Raw genomic sequence first — 18,315 nt, 5'->3', positions numbered from 1 at the left:
GTACTCTGGCACAGTCCATTAGAGGTGGGAAATAGAAACCATCTTCAGGTAACTGTAGGGCTTTCCTGGTTTCACGTTTCAGTGCTTGCTACACATGAACAACCTGTTGGCAGCAGAGGGCTTGAGACTCATCTTGGCTCACTCAGCAGCATTTCTCTCTTCTGATCATGATCTTAGGGCTCCTGGCGGTTAGGAATATCGTGCCTTTTAGAGTCAATATACTGATTTGATCACTATTGAGCCAGTTTGGTTCACGGCCATAAATAGCATCTTTCCCTCATAACCCTCTAATGCCTCTGATGACCAGTTATTCTGAAATAGCTATTACCAGATGCTAGTCTAGATTGCTCAGAAGGTTTAACAGGTACCAGTATTTCAATCTTGAGCATCATTTCTTCTATGTGTGTATTTAGGACTTTAAAATTTTTATTTGGGGCTATCTAGAAATTTTCTTTCCATTTTTCTCAGAACTTTCCATGAAGAAATAGGAAAATCTATTTTTATGCTAATGAGTTTTATGTCAATGAGAGAGGCATTAAAGGTCTTAGCAAGTTCCACTCACTAAATGATTAAAGGCCAAGCTTCAAATCTTTGCAAGTGGCACTTGCTAAATGATTAAAAGGCCAAGCTTCAAAACTAAGTGCCTAAAGGTCTTCCCACCAATTTCTGTATATCGTACACTTGATTACAGGGGTAGGTTGGAAATTGGAAGGAAGATTAGTGTCAACAGATAATGGTTTGAATTGTGAGAATTGGGGAATATTATCATTATTCAGTATCATACAGAAGTTAGATGGTTTATGCTCAGAGAAGAAAAAAAAAGAACTGTGTTATTTTTGGTAAATACTAAGGCGTCTTTGTCAGATTTCCCTGGCGATCAAAACCAGTAAGGTATTGCATCAAAGGATAGAGTGATAGTGCCCAAAGAATATCTGTCATTAAGAGTTTCAAGTACTGGAGGGAAGGGCATAGGTCGGTGGTAGAGTGCATGCACAAGGTCCTGGGTTCAGTCCGCAGTACCTCAGTTGGTCACTGAATCAGTAAATCAATAAGTAAATAAACCTAATTCCCCCCGAAAAAGAGTTGCAAGTGCAGCATAGATACTGCATATTAAAAAGGAACCTGAGGAGTTACGTTTTGAAAAGGGAGGGATCAGGAAGTAAACTTCACACTTGACCAGGGCAGAGAATAGCTCTGAGGTAACCGGAAAAGTTACTTCAGGTCTCCAGGTTTTAGTTTCTTGGGTTAAATAAATGGTTGCTACGGTATCCTGACTCCAAAGTTGTGTAAGGTATTCATCTTTTATATGGAGAAAGCTACGGAGAGTCACTGTTGACGAGCTACCCACCTGATTTCATCTGGTTCTCATTAAATATTTATTGAACATTCACTGTATAGCAGACACTTCAAGATTCTTGGCGATACAAAGATAGTATTTCACACCTCCAAGAAGCTGATGTCGAGTGGGAAAGTTGAGTGAGTCAGTGGGCAATCCCAGCGTGTGGTATGTGAATGCTGAGACGCACAGGATGCGGAGGAGCACACAGGGGCAGCAGCCCGAATCGGGGTGGGGTACCATCAGCCAAGGGCTTCTCAGGTGAAGTGAAATCTCACCTAAGATGACAAGTTGGAGGAGTTAGGCAGGAAAAAAAGAGGCCGGGGCTGATGATGAAGGCATGAAAAAGCCAATTCGGGGCACTTCCTGAAGCTTCGGTGTGGTGAGGACATAGAATTTGAGATGGAGAGTGAGAGAAGTGAAATGGGAAATACTGTCAGGGAAAGCCTACGGTGTCCTGTTAGAGGTTGGACTTGAGGGAGACTGATGGGCTTTAAACAATCAGATTTACCCTTAAAGAAGTGTGGAGAGACAGACAGGATTGCACATGACTCCAGGAGTCTGTGTCAGGTTGCCTGGTAACCAGCTGGCCGGAGGGACTGGGCCCAAATCCAACTTCCTGGGGGCAGCTCTGCCCCCACAGTCCAAATCCAGCTTCCCACAAGGCCACAGGTGCTAGCAGCCTGTGTTCCCAGACAGCACCCCTGACAGCTGGCATTTAAGCCCTGGTTTGATCCTCTGCGTGCAAGGCCACCTGCAGGCTTGCCCTGCGGAAAGGTAGACTCCCAAGGAAGAAGCACCTTCCCCTGGGGCGCAGCCCCGGGGTACAGCCAGCAGTGCCCTGGCCTCTGCATGTCTCTCTGGGAGAGGATGGGCATCCACGTGCCTCTTCTTGCTGACCCTTGCGGCTAATTTTCCCTCATTGAAACCTTTTCCTTTTGCATGGTGGTCTGCTGTTTGCCTTGCCCACTGCATCACAGATGGTGCCCCACATGAGTCAAACTCCACTTACTCCAGTTCTAGCCCTTGGGAAAGTGCTAAAGGGACCAGCTAAGCCATACCATGGCTGGATGACATCCCTCCTAGGACTAATGGTGGGAGACCTGGCTGAGCTGAAATCACTGGTGAACATTATTATTGCGGTGCTTGTCTAGGGCCATGCCATGTGCCACTAAGGCCCTGCAGGGTCCTCTCTGTAAGGTGGATTGGGACCAGACGATCCCTTGGCACCCCCTGGTTCATCCAGCCTCGTGAGCCTGAAGGAGAAAGAAGTTGAGAGGAGAGAGCCTTTGGGCTCAAGTGCCATCGGAACAGTACACGCAAGGTAACCTCTTAGGCCTGATACCTGTCCTGCAGTGTAGCTGCTGAAATGAGACTCTCAAAGACACTCCCCATCCCCACAGACCTCTGTGCCACCCAGCAGACTGATTTTCTAGTCCGACTGCTAGAGAGCCCTTCAACCCTGATTTGAGTCCCTTCAAAAACAAACTTGGCCCGCGGCCCAGTCCTCTGCCCTCTTCATGGGGATCGCTGACTTTCCACCCTAGCCTGTGTGGCCTGGAACCTGGGTGCAGGGTGGATTCCGCAGACCTACCAGGCACCGGAGCCCAAGGAGCTGTCTGTCTTGGACCTGACAGACCTGCAGTAAATGAATTTCCCTGGCAGGATTTGGGACTGGTTTTACTTACACCCTAAAGACTTGGCAAAATTACTGTAGGTCCCATTGTCCCCTTTGATGGGCCCAAACTCACAGTCCCTTTGTCAGACTGCAGAATTGGTACAGACATGCTGGGTCCCCTCAACCCGGCAGAGCACACTGATCTGTTGGGTGGGTGTGGGCATTGCCATCCCTTCTGGTGATTGTAGAGCATCTTGTGTTTCCAAAGCCTGCCAGGCTTGTGCGCTTGAAACAGTTTCAGATACCAGGAGGTGAGAAAGAAAACCTACAAGGCTTATTCCTTTGTCAGGAAGGAGTGGTAGTCCACACTGTCTTCCTACTCCCAGCCCTGTTTAGCCAGCGAGCAAATCCAGTATCTGTGGTCCCTGATTGCAGATCATTGTGGCTTTAATAGTGGCCACGAAGTCACTTGAAGCAACTGATAAACCAACAGATGACTGACCTCACTCCATCCATTACTGGCACTCAGTGTATGGCCCTACAGCTGAACTGTCCAGGCCAGCCACGTGTGGCTGTAGCATGCTCAAAGTTTGGTCTGAATTGAGACATGCAATTCTAAGGGTAGAATACACAATGAATTTTTAAGATTTAGTTTGAGAAAAAGAATGAAAAAATGTCTATTTTTATATTTAAATGCTGAAATGCTAGTATTTTGGATCTATTGGGTTAACAGAACTATGTCACTAAAATCAGTTAAACCTGTCTCTTTTTACCTTTATTTGTCACAGTGACAACTAGAAAATTTTAAATTACATGCATGACCCACATTCTACTACTCTTGGACAGAATTGCCTTAGACATTGCTAATGTCCTCTTCTCTAGTTTTCTCTAGGAAGAAGAAAAAAGTTATTTTATTCTCACTTCGCAGAGCATAAAGTTCACCTTTATTGTCCTACCTCAGGCATGTTGAACGTCCCCAGCAATACTTAATAACTCCGATGTATCAGTGATGAGTTGGGAAAGCCCATTCCATTACACTGATGACATTTTTGATAGTGGCCCCCAGAGAGGAAACTTTTCACCATAATGCATGCTCTCCAACCACAGCTGTCTACAGGTGGCAGGGCCTTGAATGAGGAAAAGATCAGGGCCAGGCCACTTGAGTGCATTATCTTGGGGGCTATTGGAGTAGCAGCCCAAAGAGATATTCCACAACCTAGTAAGGAAAAACTGCTGATCTTACAGACCCCACACAAAAAGAGCCCTTATCACCTGTTTGACCTCTGGGCATTAGAGGCAGCACATCCTGCACATAGGGATGTCATTTAAGAATCTATAAGTCCCCAGACTGGTAGCCAAGTTCAACTGGGGACCCCGGCAGTAAGAAGCCACAGAAGCAATACAGGCAGCTGTAAAACAACACCTGCCCCTCCCCATCCCCAACTCATTCTGATCCCATGGAGTTTTAAGTAACTGTGACTAGTCTCACATCTGATGTTTCTGGCAATAAGACTCATGGGCTGCTGCTAATGGCTTCATTCTTTAGTCAGGTCATTAAGGCACCCAGGACAAGACGATTAAAGTCATACCCTATGGAAACAAACAACTCACACACAAGCTCAGTTAATAAGTCACTAATGTATATGTCTCCTGGAAAAGAACACATCCTGAGAAAAGCAAAGCATCTGCAATGAGAAGGTCAGTTGCGCCTGTGAGCCGTCGTATCCATAGAGACCTGCTGGGTCCATATCCAGAGCCACCACAGTAACAAAATCACCACAAAGTGTTGTCATTTGACATACAAAAAAGCTTCTGGCAGCCCCAGAGCCTGCATTCGATGACAGCTACACAGGCACATAATTCAAGGTGAACTTGGTGATACCGCACAAGACAGGACTGGCTCATAGTGGCAGATGCACTTAATAGCCCCACTGCCCCCCGTAGTTTGGATGCACTCGCTAGGTATAGGGTTGCTGGCCATCTCCTCCAATCAGATAGCACACACAGATTTCAGGCTCTGACGGACTACCGTTGTCACATACCAGAGAAGGTCAAGAGAGACTTCAGACCATGATGCAGATCTGACATCTATTAAGGAAAAGGAAGAAAGGATGAAGTAAGAAGGATCTTAGACTACAATGTGGTTCCAAGTATATTTCAGTCAGGATGATGGGACGTTCTTGAGCCACAATCACCTGTCAAAGGAGATTTTCCACTCAGAAGAATGGAGCTGCATCAGTACCTCCTCTGTGCTCAATTACTGACTGAAAGTAGTCTACAGGAAACACGACCCCAGCACAAACACAGAACGCAGCACCTGGGGCTGTCGGGCAGTTATGCTCTCCACAGCAGATCGGACACTGCAAAACTCTCCACACTACGTACTAATAATTTCCCTCCTTTCTTGGATCTGCACTGGCCAGGATGAGTAGCTAGGAGCTTTTTACTGCATGGATCACGGAAATGTGGATGGACACAAATTTGGAATGGCATCTGGTGTCCTTTCCCACTGAGCAGACAGCTCTGACATTGGGTTTGCCACACACCTCCTCTGAAAGTTGGAGGACACTCCTGTGGTTCTTACGTTCATGAACAAAGTCGTCTTTGTCATGAAGCCATCTTCCTCAATCTCAAGAAATTGCCTTGAGTAAAGGAATTATTAGCCTTGGGTCTCTGTGGAGCTTTTCTCTTTTATATTCCGGGATATAAAATAAGATCTGGTTCATTCCTGAGGGTAGCTTAACGGCCCCAACTGGTGAGGCATGGAGACAGCCAAACCCGTGGAGCAAGTAGAGCGTCAGAGGGCAAACGACCTCTCGGTTTTCCTAATCCAGATATGGGCAGACTGTATTGTCTGGGGCAGTGACCATAGGGCCAACTATCATAAAGCTAGATATGTCCCCTACAACTTGATTTGGCTCTGAGTGATCTTATTAGCATCCCACTACCAAACAATGCCTCAGGTATCGCTTCTACCAGGCAGTGGCCTCAGCCACTGTTTGCCATCATCTTCTCCACTTGTGTGTTCATACTCCGTGATGTCCGTGCTAAATGGATGCAGAGGGTCATCTTGGACCCAACTCCAAGCCACATTCTGTGCTCCTCACCCACTTCCAGGACTAGTTTTTCTGTGTGCTAGGACAGATTCCCTTGCCTCCACTGCCTCCCACTTGGACACAGGGTTACCCACTTCGTGAGGGTAGTCACATGACTCTTTGGTAATCAGAGGTCCAATGGGCACTGGCTATATATCCCCAGCCTCTGGTGCAATCAGCAGGATCTCCTTGGAGGCATTAGGGACACAGTTTATCACAAGTTTACATGGACTTTCCCCCATCAGGAGGTGTTTCTAAGGGTCACCTGGGAGATTACCAATGAGATAGCTGGGAGTTTCACTACCAAAAAGGTATTCTCTATTCCTTGCCTCTGATTGTGTTGGATAGCTGCGTAGCTTTGGGTTATTTACTGACTAGGCAGTGTGTATACTGTGGCCAACAGCTCCAGCTGCTTCTGGCTGAATACCTCACTGCAAGTGAGCTGTCCAACAACAACTGTAAGAGCTAGCCACATAGCTCTAAACCACCTCCCCCTAAGCCCTGGATCTTGTTCTCATGGCTTGGACTCCAGTCCATGACTAGAGGTTTCAGAGAACTCTACAGTTTTCATGATGAACATTGTACTCACTCTTATTTAGGACTCTCCTAGTTATACAATGTATTCTTTGCCATTGTCATCAACTCCAGAAACCCCACTGAAAAATCCAATCAATTTCTGTCCCCAAAGGGAGGCAGTTCTCACTGTGGGATACTGAAAGAACATGAGACTATGTACCTCATCTTACTAACACTTGGGCTTGTAAGCTACCCCAAGTAAACCTATTATTGTGTCTATTCTATATGACATAGTGGTGTTTTGTTTTTAATTTTATTTTTATTGAAATGTAATTGATTTACAATGTTACTTTCAGGTGTACAGCAAAGTGACTCATTTATATATATATATACATATATGTACATATACATATTTTTTTCAGATTCTTTTCCATTATAGCTTATTACAAGAAATTGAATATAGTTTCCTGTGCTCTACAGTAGGTTCATAGTGGGGTCTTCTTTAACTCATCTTCCAAAAATAGATTAAAGGGGGCAGGACTAGAGGCAGAGAGGCCAGATTGTTGGACTAATAAGCCAATGCAATGGCAGAGAGAATAGAGAAGGGTGGGATGGCTATGATATTTAGGAGACAGAGTTTTTTTTATTGTCGTATAGTCAGTTTACAATGTTGTGTCAATTTCTGGTGTATAGCATACTACTTACTTAAGCCAGGAAAAGAAAGAAAATACCATATGATATCACTTATATGTGGACTCTAAAAAAAAATACATGAATGAACTTAATTACAACACAGAGACTCACAGACATAGGAAACAAACTTATGGAAAGATCTCCTAAAGAAGTGGTGTATAGGATGAGGCTGAAGGAGGATGAGGAATTCGCTAGGGGGAAAGGAGGGGAAAGCTTTTGCAAAGGCAAGGGAGAGCATCAGGAGCCTGGGCAAGTTTGGTGTGGCCACAATATGTGAATGGGAGGGAGATGACAGAGCTGAGGCTGGGTGGTAAGCAAAGTGCAGAGCAGATGAGCTCTCATGAACTGGGGAAGGAATTTGGGTTGTCTGGATAATCACCAGCTGTTGAAAGGTATTAAGTAGGTGAGTGACATGATCAGATTTATGTCTTGACAAGTCCACAATGGAGTGGTGTGGTGGACGGATTGGCGTGGGCAAGACTATATAGGTCAAAGATGAGTTGAGTCTATCTCAGGAGTCCAGAAAGAATGAGTGGGAGGAAACAGAGAGCAGTGGGTGGAATAGAGACATCCTGTATCTGTCAGGGTTTTCCAGAGAAACAAAACCAGTAGGATGTATAAAATAGATATACCTTTATTTTAAGGTATTGGCTTATGCAGATGGGGGTGCTGGCAAATTCAAAATTTATAGGGCAGCCTGGCCAGCTGAAAACTCAGGCCAGAGTTGATGCTGCCATCTTGAGGCAGAATTTCTTCTTCAGGGAAACTTCAGTTTTGCTGTTAAGGTCTTTTAGATGATTAGATAAGACCCACCCAGGGTTACTGAGAGTAATGTCCTTTACTTAAAGTCAATGGATTATAAATATTAAGCACAGCTTTAAAATATCTTCACAACAACACCTCAACTAATGTTTGATTAAAGAACTAGGCTCTATAGCCTGGCCAAGTTGACACGTGAAACCAACCATCACACATAGTTTCAGAGTTAGAATGGAGCGCTTTTGTTCATTGAATGAATGGGAATTGAAGAATATGGAGGAATCAAGGGAGACTCCCAGATTTCCCACTTGAGCAACTGGGTAAGAGGTAATACTACTGATTGAGACAGAGAATAGTGGAGAAAGTACAGGTTTGTGGTGGATAATCATTCAATTTGGATGTGAACAGTTTCAAGAGCTTGTGTGTTATCCCAGCAGAGATGTTTAAGTGGGTTTAGAAGACAGATGTAAGATACAGTTTCATAAATAATCAGGATTTAACAGCAAGTCAGCTGCAGGAGTGAACGTGATCATTTGCAGAGATAACACTATAGAGTGAGGAAGGAAAGAGCAGAAGGTATATAAGAGGACCCTGAGGAGGGCATAGGAGAGGGGGATTCAGCAGAGTAAATGAAAACCAGTGGTCAGACATGTGGGAAGACCAGGATGTGGAGATCTAAAAACGCCAAAGACAGACACTGCTTGCTGAGGAGGGAGCAGATTTATTATCATTATTTATCCTGTAGACTTCATGGAGCCGGCAGACATATTTAACTAGGAAGAATCATTTGACCACAGTAAGTAGGGTGGATTAGAATTGCAAGACCCAATTGGTCAGGTGATCTCTTAGGAAACCTTTTCTGGTCAAGAGAGGAAGTAACGAGGGACTGAGCTAGGACTGTTGAAGTAAGAATAGAAGAAAAGAATGAAACTTAGGAGCATTTTGAAGGTAAAATCAATCATCATCCAATTGGATATGAGGGATAAAGAATCCAGGATGACTCAAGTTGAAGGGATATGGAGGAGGATCCATAGAGAAAGGAAACTCAGGAGGAGGTATTGGTTTGGGAGGAAAATATTTAAAGATCAGGTTTGGACATACTTCCAGATGTAGCAGAATATTTATCCTTGATTCCTGAACATACCATATCTATCATATCCTTTTATTTCTCTGAGTCTCTGTTCATCCTCCTCAAGAAAAATACCTTTCCCATCTTGTTTACCTGGACATTTTCTATTCAATCTTCAGAGCCCAAATTAAATGTCACTTTTCAGTGGCTCTCACTGACAACTTTAGGCTGAATTATTTTCCCTCTTCTCTGTGTTCCTATAGTAGTGTTCATACCTTTGTTTTTAAGAGCATTCATCACATTCTGTTATAATTATATTTTACATGCCTGCTTCCCACACTAGACTGGAGCTCCGAGAACCCAGAGCTTCTAACTTACTCCATCTGGTTCTCCTTTAGAAGCAAGAACATTGAACTTCTTTGATTGATCTCTAGTTTGGAGCTCAGGACACTGGTGAGGCCAAATATACAAAGATGAAAGCATCACTGGCACAGAGCTGATCTCTGAAGAAATGGAAGTAAATATATTACTTAGGGAAAAAACTAGATAGCACACAAATAGGTGGCCGTGGGCTAAATCTTAGGGAATGCCTGCATTTAGCCAATGGGATGAGGATTAAAAGGACACGAGAATTGTTCTTTGTCATAGCAGTTATCCATTACATGTATTTATTCAGTGGATATTATGTGCTTCTCACTGTTTAGGCATTAAAAATACATCTATAAACAAGACAAACAAGATCTCTGCTCTAACAGAGCTTACAGTCCAGTAGGGCCACATAGCTTTCCTCAGGGAAACAGTTTCAAATGCTGCAAAGAGGTTAAGAAGGATAAATTCTTCATTGGCCTTTGGATTTAAAATTGGAAGGTGAAGGAGCCATGTAGGCAGTTTCATTCCAAGGATAATGATCAAGAGTTGTGAGGGAAAGGAAGTCAGATATTCAGGTGCTAAAATATGGTGGGAATCCTTTCACAATGTATGTGTATATCAAATCACCATGTGTACACTTTACATATCTTACAATTTTATTTGTCAGTTATACCTCAAAAAAGCTGTAAAAAAGAAGTTGACTTAATAGAACAATGAAATCACCTATTGAAAACCTAGTTATGACATCACCTAGGAGAAAATACCTTGTGAGTTTGGGTGGCAGTCTTGCAAGGTGTATGGTGCACTCTGAATCAGGACCAGTAATCATCCTAAGGTGCTGTTTCTCCCAGATCCAGAACACATGGGGCTAGGAACTAAGAGGGGATGGTGAGAACGATGCCTAACGACACACTTGTACAAATGTTTTCACTTTGCTTCTCATTCTCTGATTTCTGCTATTTTAGAAGCTTATTATTCAAGAGAGAAATATTTCTTTCAGGAAACACAATGGTCCCACTGAACTAGAAGCTGAGACTGCCACCTCAGGCCACTAGGCAGATCAGCACCAAAAAAAAAAAGAGAATTTCCATATCCGCTAAGGTGACGGATCCGGATCATCACTAAGCACTACATATTAGCATGTTATATCCTTTTCACACACATAGGTGACAGGATAAATATCTAAAACTGGAAATTCTGTGTCATAGAATACGTGAATATTTAACTTTACCAGGTGTTGGCAAATCGCCATCTAATGTGCTTGTACCCATTTTCACCTTCACCAGCAATGATTGAATTCCTATTTCTGTACATTCTTGTGAATATTTATTCATTTTTGCCAATCTGATGAGCATAAAATGATATCTCATTGTTGATTCATTTGTATTCCACTGAATACCTGAGGCTGAACATCTTTTCATGTCTGTAGTGATAGTTTGAAAATAGTGTAAATTCTTAATCTTGCACAAGTTCCATTCTGAGCAGTGGTATCTAACATCTCGTGAGGCAGTTCTTGTTTTCATGCCCATGCAACAGATTTTCCTCCCTAATTAGGTCTGGGTTGACTAGTATCAATTTTAATTTCCTTGAAAATATAGGATGAAAGAGGAAAGCCAGTGTAGAATTTAAATCTACATCTGATAATCTACAAAATGGATACTTCACGTGGCTTTTTGTGGTTCCAAACTCGAATTAGTGTTTTGTAAACCAGGGAGTGGGCAGGCTTAATCTTAGGAAATTGTCCCCCTGAGCCATTGTTAGTAATCTGGGTTTCGAGCGGCACAGTGTGGGTTGCGCTGTTGCAGGACTGCCATGCCCCGTCTGGTTACAGCAACTCCAACTGCCCCAGTCAAGTACGAGTCATAGCAAGCCAGAGCTGGAAAGAATCTTCACATTTGGGCTGTCCACAGGTCATAATTTGCAGAAGAGAAAGCTAAGGCCCAAAGAGCACAACCCCTGACATGGTAGAGAGCTGAATTCCTAACCCCCATGCTCTGCCTTAGTCCCCGAGCCCTCAGGGCAGCTGCGTGGTGCCTGGTTCTCCAATCATTTTCCACGAGTTCTGTGACGTGAACAAGGTTGTTTGTTAGGAGCCAGCTGTTCATGGGTTTCTGCATGTCCAGGGGAGCATTTGTCTAGTCTCTGACCCAATAGTCTTGCATCTTCTGCCAGCATTTATGAAACTGTGGCAGGCTGCCCTGTTACACAGAAGTACAGTAAAATCTCAGACACTTCGCTGTTCCTCAGAGTTGAAGGCAGAAATTTCAGAAGCTGTTAATACAAGTGTCTTCTGGTCAAATTAGTTTTGGAAAAGCTGAGGCAAAAAAAAAAAATTTTAAAAAGGTAAAAGGAAAGAAAAATAGATTATTTTCCTGTCAGATCCTTTTTTTAAAAATTTAAGTATAGTTGATTTACAGTGTTGTGTTAATTTCTGGCATACAGCATAGCGATTCAGTTATATATATATTCTTTTCAGATACTTTTTCATTATAAATTATTACAAGCTATTGAATATAGTTCCCTATGCTATACAGAAGGACCTTATTGTTTATTTATTTTATATATAGTAATTTGTATCTGCTAACCCCCAACTCCTAATTTATCCCGACCCTCCTTCCCCTTTGGTAGCCATGTTTGTTTTCTATGTCTGTGAGTTTGTTTCTGTTTTGCAAATAAGTTCATTTGTGTCATTTTTTTAGCGTGCACATATAAGTGATATCATACAGTATTTGTCTTTCTCCCTGTCGGATCCTTTAATGAACTACAAAACATTATGAATTGCTCCTGGATGTGGGGGTAGGGTGGAGTGTGCTAAATTTCAAGAATTATTCACACAGGGAAACTTACTTCCTTCTTCCTCCTATGGAATGCTTATTAACATTGGAAAGAACAATAGAACAACAGAATACAATTAGTAGGAAACCATTTGGAAAGCCAGAGTAAAATGTAATAAGAATGATGGAAATGCAGTTGAGGAGGAGCAGTTTTCACATCCCTTGAAAGCTAAAATGAGGTGGACTAACAGGTGCTCCAGCATCACCTAAATGGTGCTTTTGCAGATGTGCCCAAACCAAGCTAATGGGATTTTGTCCAAGGGTCAGATTTTAGAGCCAAGAGGGGGCTTTGAGACAATGCCATCTCTCTCATTTTACACATGCAACACTGAGGCACAGCAGAAGGAAGGCACTTAGGACCACCCAATTCATTGGTGACAAATGATGGGAATAAAAATCTAAGTGTTCTGAGTCACTCTTTTGTGTTCCTTACACACTCTTTGCTCTCATATTGTGCTATTGTTTCATTTATTTGTAATTCAATCTTAAAGTCTCTGAAGGCAAATACTGTTTTGTTCCACTTAAAAGCTCCTACGACAGAGTAGCAACCTGTTGAACATCTACCATATTCACAATAGTCACCCTTACATCCGGTGCTGCCCATCACAACCTTCTGCCGCAATGGAGAAGCTCACTATTCGCACTGTCCCATATGGTCGCCTGAGCCATGTGTGGTTATTCAGTCCCTGATATGGTGCTACTGGGTCTGAAGAATCGATTACTTAATCCCGTGTAATTTTGATTAATTAAAATTTACACTTAAATAGCCACATTGGACAGCGCTGCAGTGACTACGTGTGGCTACAGTGGTGTCATAGGACTGAATATGAGGAGGAATTAGCAGCCAAGGCTGGGGTGTGAATTCCAGCGAGGCCTTATTTTTGATCGTGAGGAGCAGTCCCGCCATTGGCGCAGGGCCCCATTCATTCCACAACGTTTGACAAGCCCTAGAAGGGCCAGGCCTGGAGCGGGGGTGCCTGGGTACCCACCACCAGGCGGCGTTACAAAGGGGCGGGGCCTAAGCGCAGCACGAGGGCGGCACGTGCCACGAGGGGGGTGTCACGTGCCACGAGGGGGGTGTCACGTGCCACGAGGGGGGTGTCACGTGCCACGAGGCTGGTGTCACGTCAGCATCACCGGCCCGGGGGATTGTGGGTTCTGGGCGGCCATCGGTGAGGTAGCGCCTCAGCGTGGTAGAAACCCTGAGCCATGCCTGCGGAGAGGAAGTCGTTGAGGGGGAGGACCCGGTCGAAGTCCCGGGGCCAGCGAGGGGCGCGCTACAGGCTGACCAACACCGAGGCGGGCTGCAGCGCGGAGAACCCGGCCACGGCGCCGCACCCCAGCGGCAGCGGCCCGGAGGACCAGGCCGTCATGGCGGCCGCGCCTCAGGCCGGCTGGCAGGCGCCTCTGCGCGGCCTCGGGGCTGAGACGCTCCACTGCTTGGTGAAGATGTGGGCCTACAGGCGCGTCGGGCTGCTGCTGCTCTGCATGCTGTTGCTGCTGTGCTACCTGAGTCCCGGTGAGTGTCTGCCCCGGGCCGCCGGGCCCGGGTCCCTTCGGGGAGGGCGGGGGGAGAGGGGTGAGGGCCGGCAGGGCGCCCGACTGCGCGGCCTCTGTGCTCGCCTCCTTTCCCGCGTTTCTGCCCAGGGCCGTTTGTCCCTGCCTCAGTGTGAAGTCCCACGACAGACTCCTCCCTCCTCTCCCTTCGGAAGCGCCTTCCCGCCCTCCCCTCCGTTCTCCTCAGAAAGCCCCTCCTTCCCTCCCCACTTTACCTCACAAAACCCTACCCCCGCCCTCGTCTTTTTAAAAAAAATGGAGGTGGAATTCTTGGAACTTAAAATTAACTATGTTGTGAACAATTCAGTGGCAGTTACTGTGTTTCAGCGTTGAGCAGCCACCACCTCTATCTAGTCACCCCGAATCCAAACCCACTCCCATTAAGAGTGTAGTTACTCCTCACTTCGCAGCCCCCGGCCCCTGCGGGTCTCCTTCCTGTCTCTCAGGGTTTCTTCTGGAGATTTTCTGTAATTGGGAACGTGCAGTATTTGTCCTGTGTGTGTGGTTTATTGTACTTGGCATAATGGTTTCGGGATGTAGGCATGCTGTAGCTTGTGCATTGGTACTTCATTCCTTTTTATGGCCGAATCCGGTTCTGTGGTATGAATACGCTGCATTTTGTTTATCCATGTATCAGTTGATGGGCATTTGGGTTGTTTCTTGGTTGTTGACTATTATAAGTACTGTTAATGTGAATATTCATATAGGAGTTTTTGTGTCAATGTATTTTCAGTTTTCTTGGGCATATCCGTAGGAGTGGAATTGCTGGGTGGTATGGGAATCCCATGTTGAACTGTTTGAGGAAGTCCCAAACTTTTCCCAAGAGGCGGAGCCATTTTATATTCCTACTGACAATGTATGAGAATCGCCGTTTCGCGGACATTTGTAATCGCCCCTCCTCCTTTTGGTGATCGCCATCTTAGTGCGTGTGGAGTGGTATCTTATGGTGGTTTTCATGAGTATTTCCGTAATGATTAATGATGTTGAGTATCTTTTATGTGCTTTTGGGTATTTGTAGATCTTCTTTGCAGAAATGTCTATTCAAATCAAAATAATTTGACTATTTTAAACTGAATTGTTTATGGTTTTGTTATTGAGTTATAGGTCTTCTCTGAAAGGTCTTCCTCCCCTAGCCTCCTTTCACAAACTACTAAATCCCCTCACCAACTCACACAAATGCCCTTCTGTCCCTCCTGAGTGGCTTCCCTCCCCCATTTCTCCTAAGGCCTTTTCATTACCTCCCGTTGCAAAGGACTCATCTCCCTCACTTCACCACCCACGGCGCTAACCTCCATCACCTCCTCGCTTAAAGCTCTGCTACCTCTAACCTCATCTTACTTACCTCACCTCTCAAATTCCTTTCTCCATCACCTCCCTTCACAAAGACCTTTCCTTGCTCACTTCCTCTCACAAAGGCCTTCCCTTCTTTCATACTTGCCTTCCCTACCTCCTCTATCCTCACAATGATTTCCCTTCTTCACCTCCTCCCTGAAAGGCCTCCTTCTCTCAAGTCCTGACGCAAATTAGGAACTTTCCTCTCCTCACATAGTGCTGAACTCCCCCACCTCCTTCCTCAAAGAACTTTCCTCCTTTACTTATGCTCACAAAGACCTTCCCTCTGTCACTTCACTTCACAAATCCCTTTCCTCTGTCACTCCCACAGCTGCCTTCCCTTCCTCACCACACTCCAAAAGTTCTTCTTAACTGTCAGTCAAGGTCCTTTCATTCTTCACCTCCCCACAGTGACTTTCCTTTGATTACCTTACAGGCCTTCTCTCCTCTCACTCAAAAGCCTTTCTTCCTTGTTTCACAAAGCCCTTTACTCCTCTCACTCAGGGTCTTCACTCCCTCACCTCCCTTTTAAAATGCCTTCGGTCTCTTATCTCACATTGTCCTTCTTTCTCTAACCTACCTTCACAAAGGCCTTCCCTTCCTCAGTCAAACTCCTTCCCTTCCCTTCCCTTCTTATGTACCCTCCTCGGGGCCTTTGCTCACCCTCCTCTCAGAGGCCTGCTTCAGCCCTACAGAGGCCCCCCCCCCATTCTCTCCACTCACAGTTTCCTCCTCCCTCACCGCCCAAAGGTACTCTCTCCTTCCTCAGAAGTCTCCTTCTCCTGCTCAGTGGTCTTGCTGCCTCACTTTCCTCACTCGACGTCTTTCCCACCTCCTCCTCCAAATCTTTCTTACCCTCGACTCAGATATTTTCCATTCCCCACAGCCTTCTCTCCTTAGCTCCAAGAGAGCCTTCTCAAAAGGGCCTTCTCTACCTTAACCGCCCTTGGCTTGCCCCCTCCCCGCCCCCTCCCAATGGTATTCTATCTCCTTGTCTGCATAAAGGCCTTGGGTTTCCCACAGTATTCCTCCCCACCTCAAGCTCCAGCTTCAAGCCTAAAGACCTTCCACCATCCCCACTTCTAATCTCAATGACTTCTCTCTCCCTGCCCTCCCCAGAGGCCTTCCATGTCCTCAACCAATGTCCTCCCACAAAGAAGGAGGCAAAAATTGGACAGAGGCATTGTAAGTAAAAGGAACAGGGACCACTATACACTATGTCACAATTGCTTGGGGATGAAATTGGACATTAAATAAAGTATATGTTATGCATTCTTTTTTCAACTGTTTTAAATAAGTTAAATATGATTTCTGCCTTTTGAAAAATATTTTAATATATTTTTTAATGATTGTTTATGAATCATTACTTCAAATTATTTTTTCGTATTATTCATCTAAAATACAAAGCATTTCTGCCTTACTTCTATTGTATTTATAAATGTTAGTTACAAATACAATTGAGAACCTTGCAAACTGAGTGCTTTTTTCATTCTCTGAAAAAGTAAGTTAAAAAGCGAAACTATAAATTGTACATTATTTTTGTTAGTCCCTGAGTTCATTTTCTACTTTTATTTTGAGTAGAACTTTTACAAAAAGAGAATACTGTTATTCAGTGTGATTTCTTTATTTCCATGAGAACTTTTTCCAATATAGGTTTAACATCTTTTCTCCTAAAATAATCCATGATTCATTCTTTATGTTGTCAGATTTCCCAGATTCCCAGGAGGTAATATGTGACTGGATGGATTAAATATAATTTTGCATTTAAAATGATTTAACTTAATTAATGTAAATAAATGCATTGTGTTATGGGTTGAATTGTGTCCCCTCACAATAAAGAAATGTTGGACTTTTAACCCCCAGTACCCTAATACCTCAGAATGTGACCTTATTTGGAGATAAGGTCTTTATAGAGGTAATCAAGTTAAAGTGAGGTGGGCCCTAATGTGATATGAATGGTGTCCTTATAAAAAGAGGAAATTTGGACACAAAGATAGACATTCATAGTGGAAAGACTATATGATAGACACAGGGAGAAGACAGCCATCTACAAACCAAGGAGAGAGGCTTTCTCTCACAGTCCTCAGAAGGAACCAACCCTGTTGACATCTTGATTTTGGACTTCTAGCCTCCAGAACTGTTGAAACAATAAATTTCTTTTGTTTTTAGGCACCAGTTTATGGTGCTTTCTTGTAGTGACCCTAGCAAACTAATATACACTGAGGGGTAAAATAATTTGGTCATGGGCCTGGAGTATTATGGTGAAAGCAGGGCACATGGTCTGGGAGCTAAAATTTCCCTTCTTCTTCCTAGACAGACCCTTCTGAGTTCTCTTAGACTTAATGCCACCAAGGAGAATTGAGGTTGAGGGATCTGAAGTAACTCTGGGATAGCTCCAGGTTGTATTGTCATTTGGATGTTGCTTTTCAGGTTATTTTTATGCATAAGGCATATAGACTAGTGCCTGCAGGATGAAGAGACTAGCAGATTGGGGCTGGGAATTTGATTCCATCTCTTCCACCAATTCTTTGTAACCTATTGGGTCAGTCCTTATTGCATATCCTTTTTGGGGAGATTTAAAAATGAGAGAGAGAAATAAAGATTGACTAATAGGTGATATTTTCAGAATGCTTTAGCTCCATAGACAAAAACTGTGCGATTAGTTTCTATATTATTATATTAGAATACTTCATTTATCAGTTATTCTGGGGAGTGTATGAGGCAGTGCATCTAGATGGACAGTCTGGTTGACTGCCTTGTACCACGCCAAGAACCAAACTTGGTCTTGCTTTAACCATTTGGGCATGTGGTGTAGTTGGAGGACCCCTGAGTTAGGAGACTTAAGTTGTCATGATTCTGTCACTGACTTGCTGCTTGACCTTTGATGAATCCTCTTGCCTCTTTAGGCTTTGGTTATCTTGTTGAAAAATTGAGGCGATGTCCCTAGAAAGGTGTTTCTCCTGCCTCAGTCATTTGTATGACACCTTCACAACTCCTGGTTGTCTTAATGCTACCTGTTAGTCATATTTTTCTTTAAAATTGCCTCACTTTTTTATATAAATGTATTTATTTTAAAAGGAAACTGTAGCATGATTATAAATGGAAAACTGGTCATATTTGCTATTAAGAGAATTATT

The sequence above is a fragment of the Camelus dromedarius genome, chromosome X (genome assembly GCF_036321535.1).
Source record: "Camelus dromedarius isolate mCamDro1 chromosome X, mCamDro1.pat, whole genome shotgun sequence".
In the NCBI taxonomy this organism is placed as follows: Eukaryota; Metazoa; Chordata; class Mammalia; order Artiodactyla; family Camelidae; genus Camelus; species Camelus dromedarius.
Note: the sequence above shows the minus strand (reverse complement) of the source record.